This window comes from Somniosus microcephalus, chromosome 13 (assembly GCF_052327205.1).
Source record: "Somniosus microcephalus isolate GS21.2 chromosome 13, FLI_Smic_1.0, whole genome shotgun sequence".
Taxonomy (NCBI): domain Eukaryota; kingdom Metazoa; phylum Chordata; class Chondrichthyes; order Squaliformes; family Somniosidae; genus Somniosus; species Somniosus microcephalus.
Window position 1 is genome coordinate 187702342 of NC_140999.1, and position 14656 is coordinate 187716997.

A 14656-nucleotide genomic window follows, 5' to 3' on the forward strand; every position below is an offset into this window, starting at 1 on the left:
AAAGAAGCTGTTCCTAAATCTGGTCGTTCGGGTGCGAATGCATCTGTAGCGTCTCCCAGATGGCAGGAGGGCGAACAGACTGTGGTTGGGGTGGGTAGGGTCTTTGAACATCAGAGGTGAGATGTGCTACCCGCTGAGCCACAGCTGACACTGAAAGGTAGGTTTTAAGGAATGCCTTAAAGAAGGAGAGAGAGGTAGAGTGGCAGAAGGTTTAGGGAGGGAGTTGTGGATGCTGGAAATCTGAAATAAAAATAGAAAATGCTGCAAATACTCAGCAGGTCAGGCAGTGTCCGTGGAGAAAGAAACAGAGTTAACGTTTCAGGGCGATGACCTTTCCTCAGAACTGGAAGATGCTAGAGATTTAACAGTTTATAAGCAAATACAGAGCCAGGGGAAAGGGGGGCAGGGAAAGGACAAAAGCGAGTGGTCTGCGATAGGGTGGAGGGCAGGAGCGATTAAATGATGAAAGAGACGATGATGAATATTGTGCATCTCCTCTGACCTCGCACCAACTTCCATTCACCCATCACCCCCTGTGCTCGCTGACCTACATTGGCTCCCGGTCCGGCAACACATCGATTTAAAAATTCTCATCCTCGTGTTCAAATCCATCCATGGCCTCACCCCCTCCCTATCTCCGTAACCTCCTCCAGCCCTACAACTCTCCGAGATCTCTGCGCTCCTCCAATTCTGACCTCTTGCGCATCCCCTGGTTTTCCATCGCTCCACCATTGGCGGAAACGTGCCTTCAGCTGCCCGGGCCCTAAGCTCTGGAATTCCCTCCCTAAACCTCTCCGCCTCTTCATCTCTCACCTCCTGTAAGTCGCTCCTTAAAACCTACCCATGGTCCCAACTGACACCCAACATGCTCCCTGTTCCAAAACTATTCAGCCCCTTTTAGGGTCTCTGTTTTTTGTGCCTTTTCACCCACTACACCAACAACAACAACTTAGAACATAAGAACATAAGAAATAGGAGCAGGAGTAGGCCAAGGCGGCCCAGCATTGTCCGGGAGATTAATCTTCAATTCCTGGAGATTCCAGGATAATCCTGGAGGCTTGGCAACGCTACAGACTGAGTAAACATCACCCGATTCTAACTAAAATAACAACAGAAAATGCTGGAAAAACTCAGCAGGCCAGGCAACATCCGTGGAGAGAAAATAGAGTCAACGTTTCGAGTCAAACTCTTTGTCAAGACGATTCTAACCCCCTGGGTGACTGAATGGTACTTCGGATAAATCACATTTGTGGAGGTTTTCAGTAACTAACCCGTCACCTTAGCATCCAAAACAGAAACGTGGTTAGAAGCGAGCGTCGTGGTTAGAACCGATGCAGGGTCATCGACCTGAAACATGAACCCTGCGTTTCTCGCTCCACTGAGGCTGTTGAGTGTTTCCGGCATGTTCTCTTTCTATTTCGGATTTCCATCGTAGAGAAGGTGTTTCCACTTGAGTTGGAGATCAGAACTAGGGACCATAAATAAAAGATAAATCCCCAATAGGGAATTCAGGAGAAAGGTCTTTACCCAGAGAGTGGTGAGAATGTGGAACTCGCTACCACAGGGAGTGGTTGAGGTTAATAGCATAGATGCATTTAAGGGGAAGCTGAATAAACACATGAGGGAGAAAGGAATAGAAGGATTTGTTGATGGGGTGAGATGACGAGGGTGGGAGGAGGCTGGTGTGGAGCATAAACACCGGCACGGACCTGTTGGGCCGAATGGCCTGTTTCTGTGCTGTAAACACAATGGCCCAGAAATTCGGGTCTCCACGGGTGAGTACGCACGGGGTACTCACCCGTAAACCCAATGGAAGTGCCGGGTTCCTGCATGCACTGCGCATACACGGGAAACCGGCACTTCCGTTCCCCTGAAAGAAGGGGTTTAGAGGTCGAACACGTGCGCGGGAGAGGCTGCGCGGGCGCATCGAACTTACGTTTTTTTTGCAGGTTTTCCCGGGAGGGTAAGTCTCCAGAAGTTAGACATTTAAAAAGCAGTCGCAAGGCCTGCTTTTTACAAGGTAAGTGATGAATTAATTAAAATTAAAACATTTTTTCCACAGGTTTATTATTTTTAAATACTTTAAAGAAAGGTAAGTTTATTTTTAGCCCCATTAGAAAATAAAATTATTTTTTTCAAAAATTTAAATTATTGTTTAAAATAGTTATTTCATGTAATTTATAGGTTATATTTTAAAAATGTGATGTTTTTTAAAAATGTATTTGAAGATTTAGTGATGTTTTGGGGCTTATAGTATTTATAGGTTTGACAGGTCTTCCTGTCAAACTTATGAATGAAGCATTCCCTGCTCCGATTGGCTCCCCATGGCCCACGTGATCCCAGGGGATGCATCGAACTAACTGCGCCCCTGGGATACGCAAGCACTGCGCGCCGGCAGTTGGAGCAGGCCCAGGATCGGAATCCCACGCGGGCCCACAGGACAACGGCCGGCGCGCTAGGTAAGTGCAGGTCGGGGGCTTGCACCCGCGGGAAGCCCCCGACCCGAATTTCTGGGCCATATATGTAAGTCTCCAGTATTTTGCTTTTGCCTTTAATATTGGCTGCTATCCTTTCTCATTCTCTTTTCCCTGCCTGTCCTTTCTCTTTGGGGTTTGATAAAGAAGGAAAAGCTGTTTCCCCTGGCGGGAGGGTCGGTAACCAGAGGACACAGACTTAAAATAACTGACAAAAGAACCAGAGGGAAAATGAGGAGAATTTTTTTATGCAGCACAAGGGTAGGAAGCAGATTGAATAGTAACTTTCAAAAGGGAATTGGATAAATACTTGAAAATGAGAAATTTCAAGGCTATGGGAAAAGAGTGGGGGAGTGGGAATAATCGGATCGCTCTTTCTAAGAGCTGGCACAGGCATGATGGGCCGAATGGCCTCCTTCAATGCTGTATCATTCCATGATTCTTGCTTTAGTCCTCTTTACTTTTTTTTCTTTTTTTATCCCCTTCAGAGATTGGTGTTCAAAATCATGAGGGGTCTAGACCGAGTAGATCGAGAGAAACTGCTCCCATTGGCGGAAGGGTCGCGAACCAGAGGACACAGATTTAAGGTGACTGGCAGAAGGTCCAAAGGCGACATGAGGAAAAACTTTTTTACGCAGCGCGTGGTTAGGATCTGGAATGCGCTGCCTGAGAGGGTGATGGAGGCAAACGCAATCGTGGCTTTCAAAAGGGAATTAGATAAGTACCCGAAGGAAAAAAATGTGCAGGACTCCGGGGAAAGGGCGGGGGAGTGGGACTAGCTGAAGTGCTCTTGCAGAGAGCCGGCACGGGCTCGACGGGCCGAATGGCCTCCTCCTGTGCTTGTGACCATTCTATGGTCTGGCTGTGGGATTTACGAGTTCTTTTTAGCAGCAAAGGAGGCTGGGTTTTCCCGGCATTCCCAGTGGTGGTGAAAGCCCCCCCGCAAGAAGATTTAATATTCCCACTCGGGACGTGAGCGTCGCTGGCAAGGCCGGCATTTATTGGCCATCCCTAGTTGCCCTTGAGAAGGTGGTGGTGAGCCGCCTTCTTGAGCCGCTGCAGTCCGTGTGGTGAAGGTGATCCCACAGTGCTGTTAGGGAGGGAGTTCCAGGATTTTGACCCAGCGACGATGAAGGAACGGCCAATATATTTCCAAGTCAGGATGGTGTGTGACTTGGAGGGGAACTTGGAGGTGGTGGTGCTCCCATGCGCCTGCTGCCCTTGTCCTTCTAGGTGGAAGAGGTCGCGGGTTTGGGAGGTGCTGCTGAAGAAGCCTTGGCGAGTTGCTGCAGTGCATCTTGTAGATGGTACACACTGCAGCCACGGTGCACCGGTGGTGGAGGGAGTGAATGGTTAAGGTGGTGGATGGGGTGCCGATCAAGCGGGCTGCTTTGTCCTGGATGGTGTCGAGTTCCTTGAGTATTGTTGGAGCTGCACTCATCCAGGCAAGTGGCGAGTATTCCATCACACTCCTGACTTGTGCCTTGTAGATGGTGGAAAGGCTTTGGGGAGTCAGGAGGTGAGACACTCGCCGCAGAATTTCTTACAGCACAGAAACAGGCCATTCAGCCCAACTGGTCCTTCCTGGTGTTTATGCTCCACCCTACCTCGTCTAACCTTCTATCCCTTTCTTCCTCATGTGTTTATCTCGCTTCCCCTTAAATACTTCTATGCAATTCGCCTCAATCAATCCATAGGGTAGCGAGATCCACATTCTAACCGCTCACTGGGTAAAGAAGTTTCTCCTGAATTCCCTATGGGATTTATTAGTGACTATCTTATATTTATGACCCCTAGTTTTGACAAGTGACAGCATCTTCTGTACATCAACCCTATCAAACCCCATCATAATTTTAAAGACCTCGATCAGGCCACTCCTCAGCCTTCTCTTTTCTAGAGAAAAGAGCGCCAGCCTGTTCAATCTTTCCCGATGGGTATAAACTCTATGGATCTGAGGTGTGCCTGACTCTAATGTTCTCCTGCTTTCTCCCACTGAAGTGGCATGGCCATAACTATTTGTTGACGAACTCCTTCATGCAGAGGGTGGTGAATGTGTGGAACGAACTGCCCAGGGTGAGAGTGGAGATGGATAGTGTCAACCAATTAAGAAGGAACTGGATACTTTTTTCTTTTTCCTGATAGAAAAAGTTCAGGGGTTTGAACCCCACTCCAGGGACTTGAGCACCCAATCCAGGCTGACGCTCCCAGTGCAGTACTGTGAGGGGAGTGCTGCACTGTCGGTGGTGCCGTCTTTCAGTGGAGGCGTTAAACTGAGGCCCCGTCTTCCTGTTCAGTTGGATGCAGAAGATCCCATGCCGCTTATAATCTGAAGCAGAAGAGCAAGGGGAAGTTCTCCCCAGTGTCTTGGGGCCAACATTCATTCCTCAAGCAACATCACGAAGAAAAGGAGTCGCTGGCCATTGACCTGAGTTGCCGTTTGCGAGATCCTCCTGTGCACTAATTGGCTGTGCTGCATCTGCCCATAAAAAGAACAGCGACTGCGCTTCCAGCAGGACTCCATTGGCTGTGAAGCACTTTGGGACATCCCCAGGACGGGAAAGGCGCAACACAAATGCACATTTCTCCTTGTAGTCGAGGCACTAAGCTCAGTGTGGTCATTTCTGGGCCCTGAGACTGGGCCCAGATACTGCGTGTGACAATGGGGATCCTCAGGGCGAGCACGTGAGTCTCTCCTAGCTGACCATCAAACTGGGAACTATCAGAGGCGGTAGAGAAAAAATAATAATATTTAGTGAGGCAATTGTCTGCCAGTGGTTGAACATGCTCAACAATACAACAACAACTTGTATTTATACAGCGCCTTTAAAGTAGTAAAATGTCCCAAGGCGCTTCACAGGAGCGATTATCGAACAATATTTGACACCGAGCCACATAAGGAAATTAGGGCAGGTGACCAAAAGCTTGGTCAAAGAGGTAGGTTCTAAGGAGCGTCTGTAAAGGAAGAGGTGGAGAGACGGAGAGGTTTAATAAGGGAATTCCAGAGCTTAGGACCTTGACAGCTGAAGGCAATCCGTCGTCTCGGCATTTCTATCCCACTTGTTGTGCAGTGTGAGGAATCCCAATTCAGTAAGCGTAAGGCAATAATCTCTTCGCCTTCTCGCCCTGCTGTGAAAAAGGATTAGCGGACATCGCCCTCTGCTGGAATCAGGCAATAACGTCAGGAGTCAATCCTTTCCTGAATTAGTGACAAGGGAAAGACGCTGAAATCGAACATCTACAGCAGCCTCTCTTTAACGTACGCCCAGGGACCTCTTGGAAATACTGACACAGTCCCATGGGCCCCCTTACAAATATTACACATTCCCAGCCTGGGATCTCCTGCAAATATTAAACATTCCCAGGGACCCCCTGCAAATATCAATCGCTCCTCAGACCTCTGCAAAAATGAACACGCTTCTGGAGACCCCATTCGAAATTCTCCACTGCAGGGCGGCGTTTCAGCAGAGGGATACCTGCGCCCGGCCCTCTGATTCAGCCTGAACGCTAACCCTTTTCTCTGGGTCGGGATCATTATAAATGCATGGTGGGCGACAGAAAGAAAGGACTCGCATTTCTATAGCGCCTTTCACAACTTCAGGACATCCCAAAGCGCTTTGCAGCCAATGAAGTACTTTTTTGTCGTGTAGTCGCTGTTGTGATGTGAGAAACAAAATTTGACACCGAGCCACATACGGTTTTAAGGAATGTTTTAAAGGAGGAGAGAGAGAGGTAGAGAGGTTTAGGGAGGGAATTCCAGAGGTTAGGCAGCTGAAGGTATGGGCAAGATCCCACACATGGGGCAGGATTTTCATTGAGCCGTGGAGGCGGGATTGGAGGCGTGTGGGGGGTTAAAATCCCGAAATCGGGGGTCCCGACCCCATCCCGCCCCCAACCCGCCTCCATGCCAGTTTCAAAGGAGGCGGGTACCCGCCCCGCACTGGGACCCGCCTCCCCGAGGCGGGAAGGGGATTAGTGCCAATTAACTGCCTGTTAACAGGTAGTTAATAGGCAGTTTTTAGCCTAATCCCTATTTTTAATGTTGAAGTGTGGGATTCCCGACGGCTCCAAACCACGCCAGGTTAGAGGAGGCGGACCGTCGGGCTGAAGGGCTTGGAGGGGTCGAGATGTCCGGTGTTCAGGTGAGTGATGGGTGCATGAGTGCAGAGGTAAGTGTGTTTGGTGTGTGTAAAGTGTTTAAAGAAGTTTTACATACCTTTACTTACCTTTACAGCCTTCCTTCCTTCAGGTCTCGGGAGTCCCTCATCTCACCGGCACAGAAAGCAGAATGGCCGCAATCTGTCAAAAGTTGCAGCATTCAGCTTTCTGTTCCGGAGAGATCTCTAAATCATCCTGAGAGGAAGGAATGAACTTAGAGTACAGATTGTCAGTGTTTGACAGCTTCAAACAGCTGTGAAACGCTGATATTTCATCTGTCAAAAGGTCTTGACAGATGAAATATCAATCTGTGACGTCACCTGTTGCTGGGTGGCCCTTAATTGGCCTGCTGAGCCCGCTGGGCGGGCTCAACAAGGCCAATCAAGTCAAAATTACGTGGGTTGGCTAGAACTCGATGGAGGCGGGACTACAACCCCGAAAGTTGTAGTCCCGTCTCCTACCTGACTTCTCAATGAAAATCCAGCCCATGGCTTTGCGATAATGACCAGATAATCTGGACAAGCATATGAGGGAGAAGGGAATAGAGGGTTACACTGATAGAGTTAGCTGAGGAAAGACAGGAGGAGGCTCGAGTGGAGCATAAACGCCGGCATGGACTGGTTGGGCCGAATGGCCTGTTTCTGTGCCGTATATCCGTGATGTTGGTTGAGGGACAAACATTGGCTCAGGACACCAAGGAGAACTCCTCACCTCTTCTTCGAAATAGTGCCCTGGGATCTTTTACATCCACCTGAGTGAGCAGACGGGGGCCTCGGTTTAACGTCTCATCCGACAGTGCGGCACTCCCCCAGTACTGGCACTGGGAGTGTCAGTCTAGATTTTTATGCTCAAGTCTCTGGAGTGGGACTTGAACCCACAACCATCTGACTCAGAGGCGAGAGTGCTAGTAACATAATAATGCAGTAATGTAATGACATAGTAATATGCTGATGTAGTAACCTCATAATGTGGTTCCACAGAAGTGCAGTAATATACATCATTCCATTTAGCCTGCTCATCCAGTTATCCTATTTCTTTCCTGTGACATATAGCTGTATCATTTATAAACTTTAATAACATGTAAATCCCTTCAGGCAATACAAACGCAAAATTCTGCGGATGCTGGAAATCTGAAATAAATCAGAAAATGCTGGAAACACTCAGGAACAATGTTTCCTGTGAGCTGTGCTTTGCTCTGCGTGGCCGGTTTCTTTTAATGTGCGGTCCTTTTAAATTTACAAAGGATTACCCAGGATATACGGCACAGAAACAGGCCATTCGGCCCAACCAGTCCATGCCGGCGTTTATGCTCCACTCGAGCCTCCTACAGCCTTTCCTCAGCTAACTCTATCAGTGTAACCCTCTATTCCCTTCTCCCTCAGATGCTTGTCCAGCCTCCCACATGCGCAGTATTTACAGTGTAAAAGCCGGTGAGCGGCCTGGGCGGGACCTTGCCCGTTACTGCGTGGAGCCTAGCGGGTGCGAGCTTAATGGGCGCGAACCTTAGCGGGCGCGAACCTTATTGGGTGCGGAACTTAACGGGCACAAACCTTAGTGGGCGCGGAACTTAACGGGCGCAAACCTTAGTGGGCGCGGAACTTAATGGGCGCAAACCTTAACGGACATGGAACTTAACGGGCGCGAACCATAGCGGGTGCTGACCGTAGCGAGCGTGGACCTTAGCGAGCGTGAACCTTAGCGAGCGCTGACCTTAGCGGGCGCGGACCCTGGCGGGCGCAGATCCTGGCGGGCACACTGCTCAGCAGGTCAGGCAGCATCTGTGGAGAGAGAAACAAAGCGAACGTTTCAGGTCGACGTCCTTTCGTCAGAACAGGAACTTTTCTGCTTCATAAGAACTTAAGAAATAGGAGCAGGAGTCGGCCATTCGGCCCCTCGAGCCTGCTCCGCCATTCAATAAGATCATGGCTGATCTTCGACCTCAACTCCACTTTCACGTCCAATCTCCATATCCCTTGATTCCCCAGAGTCCAAAAATCTATCGATCTCAGCCTTGAATATACTCAATGACTCAGCATTCTTTATGAAACGCGGTAAAGTTTCCTGTCCCCTGCACTGGCAATTGGTTCCACATAATCATTAAGCATCCTGATGCCAATAAGGTTCTCTCTCTGAATTGTCTATTTATTTCAATTTTGTTTTCCCGTCCTTGAATCCGTGCCCTCCTCTACCCGTGGAATCCTGTCAATGGCAATAAGCTTCCCGCTTACTGACTCCGGTCATAATCTATTTCAACTCCTCCCTTAGTCAGCCGGTGGCTCAGTTGGTATGGACCCTCCCCTTCTGAATCATGAAGGTTTGTGGGTTCAAGTCTCACTCCAGAGACTTGAAGCACAATAAATCCCGGCTGACACTCCAGTGCAGTGCTGAGGGTAATGCTGTGCTGTCTTTCAGATGAGAAGTCAAACTGAGGCCCCGTCTGCCCTCTCAGGTGGATGTAAATAGATCTCACGCCACTATTTCGAAGAAGAGCTGGGGAGTTCTCCCCGGTGTCCTGGGGCCAATATTTATCCCTCAATCAACATCACTAAAACAGATTATCTGGTCATTATCACATTGCTGTTTGTGGGAGCTTGCTGTGTGCAAATTGGCTGCCGCGTTTCCTACATTACAACAGTGATTACACTGTTCTGACGAAGGGTCATCGACCTGAAACGTTAACTCTGTTTCTCTCTCCACAGATGCTGCCTGACCTTTTTAATTTCAGATTTCCAGCATCTGCAGTATTTTGCTTTTGTATTAATGATTACACTTCATTTGTAAGTAAGTTTCTTTCTTTCTTTCTTTCTTTCTTTCTTTCTTTCTTTCTTTCTTTCTTAGGATCGCAGAAATTTACAGCACAGAAGGAGGCCATTCGGCCCATCATGTCTGTGCCGACCGACAAAGAGCTCTCCAGCCTAATCCCACTTTCCGGCTCTTGGTCCGTAGTCCTGTAGGTTACGGCACTTCAAGTCAATAGTACATTCCAGATAAACTAATTTTCCTGTCTGTACAGCGACAGTATTTATTCTGGGAAGATTACAACATTCAGTGAGTGCATGCGGTGCACGAATGATTTATGGGGGTTATCTAAACCCCTCCATTAGATTCTGGCCTGCGGCTCGCGCTCAGATATTGATGATTTAATTTGCTATCGGGTCTCTCGTGGTGCTGATCAATTGATACGGTGTCTTATAGCAGCAGTGGTGTTATCCCAATGTGACCCACAGAGTATTATTCTGCTCAGGTGGAGCTGTGTTTAGCTCACCACATCCCTTAAACGCTGCAAAATCTGATTGGTGCTGGCAAACACAATTTAAGGCTCGAGTTTAATTGTCCAGTGAGGGCAGTTTGCAGAGAGGAAGGCGCTTTAAAATTTCTGACTCCAGCTCTGAAACCAGCAGCCTTTCCTTTCTCTTAAACCTGGTTGAAAGGTTTAGCAGTCTGGAGTGATGTCTGAATGCGATGGGCACCCTGGAAACTTTTGTAGATCGTGAGCTAGCTGGGTAGATATGAGGCATCTGAACCTTTTGATTGGATTCCAGCTACAGGAAACTTTCGATTTACCGGCACCTAAATAACCGGAAATCTCGGTTAACCGGCAAAATTCAGGAGTAGGTTCAGGTAACTTTTATTACTTGCCTTCCTCCATTTGTTGCTGTGCAAGGGTGTGGCTGCAGCTGTTGCTAAGCTACAGAGACGCTTGCAACTTGTGGCCATTGTTCTGAAGCAACAGGTTTGTTGCTTTATACGGAGCTCTCAGCTCCGTATCATTTACTATAGCTTTCGGTTATCCGGAATTTTTGATGAACCGGCACCACGTCGGTCCCGTCCATGCCGGATAAAAAAAAGTTTCCTGTAATAAATCGCTCCTGGGAATCCACTGCTCAAAAAAAAATTTTCATGACTATCTTATATTTATACCCCTGGTTCTGGTCTCCCCCACAAGTGGAACTGACGTAAGAAAACTACTAGGCACTTGGTCTAAGCGTTAACCAAAGCTTTAATCAACTGTTTTACAACATGGAGGTCTAGTTGTGTCCTTCACTAGTTCCTGTTAAGAATGTCCTGCGCAAGCTGGGCCCGTGCCCGAGTATTTATACTCTCCCTGGACAGCGCCTCCCGTAGGCCGCTCAGTATTATTTCTTAAGTCTTTCTTTCATGAATGACTGATTCATGTCAGGAACCATCTACCCTATCAAACCCTTTCATAATCTTAAAGACCTCCATCAGGTCACCCCCTCAACCTTCAGCCCCCAGTCTGTTCAATCTTTCCTGATAATTCTAACCTCTCAATTCTGGTATCATCCTTGTAAATCTGTATTTTGTACCCCTTAGGGAGACCAGAACTGTTCACAGTACTCCAAGTGTGGTCTAACCAAGGTTCTATACACATTGTGAGAAGATTCTGATGGAGAGAACGGTAGGAATCCCGGTGTCCAATTCCTGTTTTTCTCATGATCTAACTACTGTGTACATGTTGCTGTTCAATATTTGTCAATTCTGGGTCATAATCCCGATTCACCTGAGTAAACACAGGCTCCAACTACAAGGTGGAGAGGGGCCCACATTGCCAGCAGCCCGCATGGAAGTCGAGGATTTTTTTTGGAAGGGGAAACTTTGTGGGAGAAAGACTTCCCCTGTCTTTGCTTTTAACTTAGTTGCAGCATCCACATCAGTTGGACCTTATTTATTTACACAGATGAATATTTCATTTCTGAGGTTGGGTTTGCGAGAAAGAGAGTATTAATTCTGGTCTTTAACTGACTCTAGTCTTTGAGCTGCCTTTGGAACAGCCAAGGTACACAGAGAGACAGAACACCTCTGCACTTATTTCAATACATTTTCCAGAATTTATTGAGTTTTTTCCAAGAGGCAGGCTTTCTTGAGCTTTGAGACTATGTTGGGTTTAACTGTTTTCAGTTATTCACTGGGGGGTTGGAGTATAGAAACATAGAAGATAGGAGCAGGAGTAGGCCATTCAGCCCCTCGAGCCTGCTCCACCATTTAATGAGATCATGGCTGATCATCCAAATTCAGTACCCTGTCCCTGCTTTCTCCCCATACCCCTTGATCCCTTTAGCCTCAAGAAATATATCCAACTCCTTCTTGAATATATTTAATGAATTGGCCTCAACTGCCTTCTGTGGCAGAGAATTCCACAGGTTCACCACTCTCTGGGTGAAGAAATTCCTCCTCATCTCAGTCCTAAATGGCTTACCCCTTATCCTTAGACTGTGACCCCTGGTTCTGGACTCCCACGCCATCGGGAACATCCTTCCTGCATCTAGTCTGTCTAGTCCTGTTAGAATTTTATAAGTTTCAATGAGATCCCCTCTCATTCTTCTAAACTCCAGCGAATATAAGCATAATCGAGTAAGAGTAAGGAAGTCTCGCTACAATTATACAAGACCTTGGTGAGACCACACCTGGAGTACTGTGCACAGTTTTGGCCTCCTTATCTAACGAAGGATATACTTGCCTTGGAGGCGGTGCAACAAAGGTTCACTGGATTGATTCCTGGGATGAGAGGGCTGTCCTATGTTGAGAGATTGTGTAGAATGGGCCGATACTCTCTGGAGAAGATTACTGGTGACGAGAACATTTTTTTCCTGCATTCCTGTGAATGAAATCCTGAATTTCCACGGGATCCTCTTGCCGTAATGTCAGCAAGAGGTCATAGAATCATAGAATGGTTACAGCACGGAAGAAGGCCATTCGGCCCGTCGAGCCCGTGCCGTCTCTCAGCTAGTCCCACTCCCTGGCCCTTTTCCCGTAGCCCTGCAATTTCTTTTCCTTCAGGTACTTATCCAATTCCCTTTTGAAAGATGAAATTGAGTCAGCCTCCACCACCCTTTCAGGCAGTGCATTGCAGATCCTCACCACTCGCTGCGTAAAAAAGTTCTTCCTCATGTCGCCTTTGGTTCTTTTGCCAATCCCCTTAAATCTGTGTCCTCTGGTTCTCGACCCTTCCGCCAATGGGAACAGTTTCTCTCCATCTACTCTGTCCAGACCCCTCATGATTTTGAACACCTCTATCAAATCTCCTCTCAACCTTCTCTGCTCTAAGGAGAACAACCCCAGCTTCTCCAGTCTATCCACGTAACTGAAGTCCCTCATTCCTGGAATCATTCTCGTAAATCTTTCCTGCACCTTCTCTAAGGCCTTCACATCCTTCCTAAAGTGTGGTGCCCAGAACTGGACACAGTAATCCAGTTGGGGCCGAACCAGTGTTTTATACAGGTGGTTCATAATTACCACACTTTTGTACTCTGAGGGCTGGATTTTCATTGGGCCATGGAGTCGGGATTGGAGGCGTGGAGGGGGTTAAAATCCCCAAATCAGGGGTCCCGACCCCTTCCCGCACCCCAACCCGCCTCCATGCCAGTTTCAAAGGAGGCGGGTACCCGCCCCGCATTGGGACCCGCCTCCCCGAGGCGGGAAGTGATTAGTGCCAATTAACTGCCTGTTAACAGGTAGTTAACAGGCAGTTTTTAGCCTAATCCCTATTTTTAAGGTTGAAGTGTGGGATTCCCAACAGCTCCAAACCACGGCAAGTTAGAAGAGGTGGACCGTCGGATTGAAGGACTTGGAGGGGTCGAGATGTCGGTGTTCAGGTGCGTGATGTGTGCATGAGTGCAAAGGTAAGTGTGTTTGGTGTGTCTAAAGTGATTAAATAAGTTTTACATACTTTTTCTTACCTTTTCAGCCTTCCTTCCTTTAGGACCCGGGAGTCCTTCATCTCACCAGCACAGAAAGCAGAATGGCTGCGAACTGTCAAAAGTGACAGCCTTCAGCTTTCTGTGCAGGAGAGATTTCTAACTGAGTCTGTGTAGAAGGACTCAGGTTAGAAGTAAGACTGTCAGTGTTTGACAGCTTCAAACAGCTGTGAAACGCTGATATTTCATCTGTCAAAAGCTCTTGACAGATGAAATTTCAGTCTGTGATGTCACCTGTTGTCGGGTAGCCCTTAATTGGCCTGCTGAGCTCGCTGGGCGGGCTCAACAAGGTCAATCAAGTTAAAATTGCGTGGATTGGCTGCATCTCGATGGAGGCGCGATTACAACCCTGAAAGTTGTAGTCCCGCCCCCAACCCGACTCCTGAGTTAAATTCCTGCCCCATGCCTCTATTTATGAAGCCCAGGATCCCGTAAGCCTTTTTAACTGCTTTCTCAACCTGCCCTGCCACCTTCAATGATTTGTGCACATATACCCCCAGGTCTCACTGTTCGTGCACCCACTTCAGGATTGTACCATTTAGTTTATATTGCCTCTCCTCATTCTTTCTACCAAAATGTATCACTTCACACTTTTCTGCATTAAATTTCATTTGCCACGTGTCCGCCCATTTCACCAGCCTGTCTATGTCTTCCTGAAGTCTATCACTCTCCTCCTCACTGTTCACTGTACTTCCGAGCTTTGTGTCATCTGTAAATTTTGAAATTGTGCCCTGTACACCCACATCCAAGTCGTTAATATATATCAAGCAGTGATCCTAGAACCGACCTCTGAAAAACAACATTCACCACTTCTCTCTGTTTCCTGTCACTTAGCCAGTTTCGTATCCATGCTGCCACTGTCATTCCATGAGTTTCAACTTTGTTGGCAAGCCTATTATGTGGCACTTTGTCGAACGCCTTTTGGAAATCCATGTACACTACGTCAATCTCATTACCCTCATCAACCCTCTCTGTTACCTCATCAAAAAACTCATCAAGTTGGTTAAACACAATCTGCCTTTAACAAATACATTCTGGCTTTCCTTAATTAATCCACACTTGTCCAAGTGACTGTTAATTTTGTCCCTGATTACTGTTTGTAAAAGCTTCCCCACTACCTAGATTAAACTGACTGGCCTGTAGTTGCTGGGTTTATCTTTACACCCTTTTTTGAACAATGGTGTAACATTTGCAATTCTCCAGTCCTCTGGCACCACCCCTGTATCTAAGGAGGATTGGAATATTACGGCCAGTACCTCCGCGATCTCCTCCCTCAATTCCCTCAGCATCCTAGGATGCATCCCATCCGCT